A 6,611-nucleotide genomic window follows, 5' to 3' on the forward strand; every position below is an offset into this window, starting at 1 on the left:
GGGCAAGGCAAAGAAACAAGCCCCCTATAAACCAACAAAGCAAAAATCCAATTCCAAAGCAGGACAGCTGGTGGGCTATAGAGCTGATCTCCTGAACCTGAGGACAACACACAAACTTAAACTGCCACACCCCACTGAGGGAGGAGCTGACCAAGCAGCTGCTGCTGAAAGACAGAAGAAAAAACACACTACTCATAAGCCAAAGACCTGGCAAGATTAAAACAAGCTTTTGCTTACATACCAACACCAGGACTGGATGCTGGAGGAGTAACACCAGAACTCAAACTAAGACTGACATTCTATTGTTCTTGAATCTGGAGTTTATTTTGTTGGTTTGTTTCCTTCTTGTCTGTTTGTTCATCTCTCCCCATTGATTTCTTTGATGTTATTAGTTTTATTATTGTGGGTTTTCTAGTTTAACTTTTACTCCTATTATCTTTTTTTTCTTTTCTCTTTCTATACTATCAACTTAACCATCATCATCCTCTCATCCCTACGCTCACCCTCTTTACTTTCCATCCTTCTCTTGTGCTAAAACCCATTGCTCCCCACTCACCCACTCTCTTCCCCTAGCCCTCACCTTCCCCTTACTTTCTCCCCTAACATATCACCTGACTACCCCTCCCTCCTTCACCCACTGAACAACCTACTATACCAACTATACACAACTCAAACCCCTGCAATACCTAACGCAAATACCTTCTTCTACAACAACAGAAATATACCCAAACACACACAAGGACCACAAAAACAGCAGCCCCCACACTGCTTTCCCCACACACCCATGCCACTTCCCATCCCCACCTTTAGTGCCACCCAATCCAACCCCCAAATTTCTATAGTTAGCATTACAAACATTAACCCTGCCAAATCCCACTGCTTATAGATATTACCGCCAGGGGATCTTCTGTATGAGGGTGTTAAACCTGTGAACTAGTTAATACTAAATTACACCCAGAGCAGGGTCAGAAATAGCATACCAACTTAGCTAAAAACCCAAGACAGAAAGAAAACAAAAATTAAATCAAGGGAAAGAAAACAGATGACCGAAACCAAAAATTTGCCTATCAAGAACATAGTTGCACAGTACCAAGTAGAGCAATGGGAAGAAGAAAAAGGAATGGAAACTATTCTCCCCCCAAAAAATAATTTAATACAGGATTCAGAGGGAAATGAAGAAAATGGATACCCAGTTCTGAAATCCAACAAAACAAAGACAAATGACACCAAGGAACCCAACTATGTCCACAAGAACAACCTCAAAGAAGAAATCCTGCAAGTAATCACTGAGAATTTCATGGAGATGTTACTAGACATGGTCAACCAAAACATAAAAGATGCACTCAAGAAATTCCAAGACACCAAAAATAAAGCCACAGAAACAAATAAATGAACTCATAGGAGCCCTAAATAAACACCAAAGTAAAATAGAGAACACTATAAATAGAGAGATAAATGCATTAAAGATGAAAATAGACAATATTAAAGAGGAAGTGACCCATGATATGGAAAAACCTCAGAAAAAAAGAATGAAACAGATGTACAAAACAGAGTGGAAGGCCATGCCAGCAGACTAGAACAAGCAGAAGACAAAATCTCAGAACTTGAAGATAAATGGAAATTAGAGGAAAAACTGAAGAGCTATTAGTCAAACAACTCAAGACCTGTGAAAGGAATATGCAAGAACTCTCCAACTCCATCAAAACACCAAACCTGAGAATCATGGACATTGAGAAGGAGAAGAGGTGCAAGCAAAAGGAATTCATAATATATTCAACAAAATAATAGAAAATTTCTCAAACCTGGAGAAAGCTATGCTCATTCAGGTACAGAAAGCCTCCAGGAAACCAGACAGACTTGACCAAATAGAACCTCCCTATGACACACTATCATTAAAATAACAAGCACAGAGAATAGAGGAAGAATACTGAAGGCTTTAAGAGAGAAAAAACAAATAACATACAAAGGTAAACCCACCAGAATCACAACAGATTTCTCATTGGAAATCTTGAAAGGAAGAAGGGCATGGAGTGAGGTATTCTGGGCACTGGATGAAAAAAACTTCAATTCTAGGGTACTCTACCCAGAAAAATATAACTAAAAATAGATGGAGCAATAAAAGCCTTCCATGATAAGCAGCAACTAAAACAAGATATGACCACAGAGCCACCACTGCAAAAGATTCTCCAAGGAATTCTGTACACAGAAAATGAAAGCAAACAAAACCATGAGAAGACAGGCAATACCAAATCACAGGAGAAGAAAAGGCAAGGAATCAAAGTAACATTGATTCAGCTGCACACAATCAAACCCTTAAACAACAAGACAACTAAATGACAGAAATCACCACATACCTATCAATATTAACACTGAATGTTAACAGACTTAACTCCCCCATCAAAAGACACCTTTTGGCAAACTGGATTAAGAAGGAAGATCCAACAATCTGTTGTTTACAGGAGATCCATCTCACTGATAGGAACAAGCACTGGCTTAGGGTAAAATGCTGGAAGAAGATTTACCAAGCCAATGGCCCCCCCAAAAACAGACAAGAGTTGCTACTCTTGTCTTATCTCAGACAAAGTAGACTTCAAACTTACATTGACCAAGTGAGATAAAGAAGGACACTCCATACTAACAAAAGAGAAATACACCAAAAGGAAACAACAATTATCAACCTATCTGTCAGTGCACCCAATTTCACCAAATGTGTTCTGAAGGACCTAAAAACACCTATAGATTCCAACACAGTGGTAGTGGGAGACTTCAATACTTCCCTATCACCCAGAGATATGTCATCCAAACAGAAAATCAATAAAGAATTTCTAGAACTAAATCACTCCATAGATCAAATTGACCTAGCTGGTGTCTACAGAATATTTCATCCAACTTCTGCACAATATACATTCTTCTCAGCAGCCCATGGAACCTTCTCCAAAATTGATCATGTTGTAGGGCACAAAGCAAGCCTCAGCAAATATAACAAAATAGAAAATATACCATGCATTCTATCTGATCACAATGCAGTAAAACTAGAACTCAACAACAGAAACAAAAGCAGAAAATATGCAAACAATTGGAAGCTGAACACCACATTGCTCAATGATCAGTGGGTCCGTGATGAAATAAAAGAGGAAATGAAAAGCTTCCTGGAAGCTAATGAAAATAAAAACATGACCTGTCAGAACCTATGGGACACAGCAAAGGCAGTCTTAAGAGGAAAGTTTATACCCATGAGTGCATGTATTAACAGGATAGAAAGATCTCAAATCAAGGACCTAGTGCTACATCTCAAACTCCTAGAAAAACAAGAACAAGCAAATCCCAAAACAAGCAGAAAGAGAGAAATAATAAAAATAATAGCTGAAATTAATGAAATAAAAACAAACAAAAAACATACAAAGAATCAATGAAACAAAAAGCTGTTCCTTTGAAAAAATAAATAAGATGACAGACCCCTGGCAAAACTGACTGAAATGAGGAGACAAAAAACCCAAATCGGTAGAATCAGAAATGCAAAAGGGCAGAAACAACAAACACCATGGAAACCCAAGCAATCATGAGGACAGTAATTCAAGAACCTATATTCCAATAAATTTGAAAATCTTGAAGAAATGGACAAATTTCCAGATACTTATGACCATCCAAAATTGAACCGAGGATATTAGCGACTGAAATAGATCTATAAAATGAAATGAAATTGAAGCAGCAATCAAGAGTCTCCCAAAAAAGAAAAGTCCAGGACCTGATGGATTCTCTGCTGAATTCTATCAGACCTTTAAAGAAGGACTGATACCAACCCTCCTTAAAGTGTACCATGAGATAGAAAGGCAAGGAACACTGACTAAGTCATTCTCTGAAGCCAGTATTACACTTATTCCAAAGCCAGGCAAAGACACCTCCAAAAAGAGAACTACAGGCCAATCTCCTTCATGAACATCGATGCAAAAATCCTCAAAAATGGAATGGCAAACTGAATTTGACAGCACATCAAAAAGATCATTCACCATAACCAAGTTGGCTTCATCCCAGGGATGCAGAGGTGGTTCAATATATGAAAATCAATAAACGTAATAAACCACATGAACAGAAGCAAAGACAAAAACCACTTGATCATCTCAATACATGCAGAAAAAGCCTTTGATAAGATCCAACACCACTTCATGATAAAAGCTCTAAGAAAATTAGGAATAGAAAGAATGTACTTCAACATTGTAAAGGCTGTATATGACAAACCTACAGCCAGCATTATACTTAATGGTGAAAACTGAAACCATTTCCCCTAAAATCAGGAATGAGACAAGGGTGCCCACTATCCCCAATCCTATTCAACATAGTACCTGAATTCCTAGCCAGAGAAATTAGGCAAGACGAAAGAATAATAGGCATACAAATAGGTAAAGAAACTGTCAGAATATCCCTATTTGCAGATGAAATGATCCTGTATCTTAAAGACCCAAAAAATTCCTCGACACCATAAACAGCCTCAGCAAGGTGGCAGGATACAAAATCAACTTGCAAAAATCATTTGCTTTTCTATACACCAACAATGAACAAATTGAGAAAAAACATATGGAAACAATTCCATTTACAACAGCTTCAAAAAAAAATCAAATACCTAGGAGTAAACTTAACAAAGGATGTGAATAACCTCTACAAGGAAAACTAAAAACCCCTAAAGAAAGAGATCGAGGAAGACTTCAGAAGATGGAGAGATCTCCCATGCTCATGGATCGGTAGAATCAGCATAGTAAAAATGTTAATACTCCCAAAAGCAATCTATATGTCCAATGCAATTCCCATCAAAATCCCAATGACATTCATCACAGAGATTGAAAAATCTACTCTAAAGTTCATTTGGAAACACAAGAGACCGTGAATAGCCAAGGCAATACTCAGCAAAAAGAGCATCATTGGAGGTATCACAATACCCGACTTCAAACCATATTACAGAGACATAATGATAAAAACAGCATGGTACTGGCACAAAAACAGACATGAAGACCAGTGGAGCAGAATAGAGGACCCAGATATGAATCCACACAGCTATGCCCACCTTATTTTTGACAAGGGTGCCAAAACCACACGATGGAGATAAGACAGTGTCTTCAACAAATGTTGCTGGGAAAAGTGGTTATCTGCCTGCAGAAAACTGAAACTAGATCCATGTTTATCAAACCCTGTACTAGTATCAACTAAATATGGATTAAGGACCTAAATATGAGACCTGAAGCTCTGAAGTTAGTACAGGAAGGAGCAGGAAACACTCTGGAACTAATAGGTATAGGCAAGGACTTCCTCAATACAACCCCAGCAACTCAGCAACTATCAGAAAGGATGGACAAATGGGACTACATGAAATTTACAAGCTTCTGCACAACAAAAGAAATAGTCTCTAAACTGAAGAGACCACCCACAGAGTGGGAGAAATATTTGCCAGCTACACATCAGACAAAGGACTGATAACCAGAACATACAGGGAGCTCAAAAAACTAAACTCCCCCCAAATCAATGAACTAATAAAGAAATGGGCAACTGAATTAAACAGAACTTTCTCAAAGGAAGAAATTCAAATGGCCAAAAAACACATGAAAAAATGCTCACCATCTCTGGCCATAAAGGAAATGCAAATCAAAACCACACTAAGATTCCACCTCACCCCTGTTAGAATAGCCATCATCAAAAACACCAACAACAACAGGGTTGGTGAGGATGTGGGGAAAGAGGAACCCTCTTACACTGCTGGTGGGAATGCAAGCTGGTGCAACCACTCTGGAAAACAATAAGAAGGCTTCTTAAAAATCTAAACATAGATCTGCCATATGATCCAGCAATCCCACTCCTGGGGATACACCCAAAGGAATGACACTCAGGTTCCTCCAGAGGCACCTGCACACCCATGTTTATTGCAGCGCTATTCGCAATAGCCAAGTTATGGAAACAGCCAAGATGCCCCACTAGTGACGAATGGATCAAGAAAATGTGGTATTTATACACAATAGTGTACTACTCAGCCATGAAGAAGAATGAAATCTTATCATTCACAAGTAAATGGATGGAACTGGAGAACATCATTCTGAGTGAGGTTGGCCAGGCTCAGAAGACCAAAAATTGTATGCTCTCCCTCATATGTGGACTTTAGATCTAGGGCAAATGCAGCAGTGCTGTTGGACTTGGGTGACAGGCTAAGGGGAGAGCACATACAGGAGGAATAGGGAAAGATAGGAAACCCAAAACATGGAAGTGTTTGATGTTCCCACAGTAGAGCAGTAAGGCAGTAACCTTAAAACAACAGAGGTCAATAAGAGAAGGTGACTGAGAAGTAGTGAAGACGTCTGTAGAGATGAATCAATTTGGGTTGTAACACACTTGTGCATGGAAGCAATCTCTCTGGATAGTAACCCTTATCTCAACTAGCAGGAACGCTATGTCTTTCTTGTTATTTCTTATGTCTACTTGTCAACAAAATTGGAGAGAAGGGCAGAACAAGTTCTGCCTGGAAGCCAGAGCAGTGGGGGGATGGGGAGGGAGTGTGGGGGAGAAATGGCCCTAACAATATATGCACATGTGAATAAATGAATAAAAATAAAATTCATCCCCTACATTATCCT

This window comes from Castor canadensis, chromosome X (assembly GCF_047511655.1).
Source record: "Castor canadensis chromosome X, mCasCan1.hap1v2, whole genome shotgun sequence".
In the NCBI taxonomy this organism is placed as follows: domain Eukaryota; kingdom Metazoa; phylum Chordata; class Mammalia; order Rodentia; family Castoridae; genus Castor; species Castor canadensis.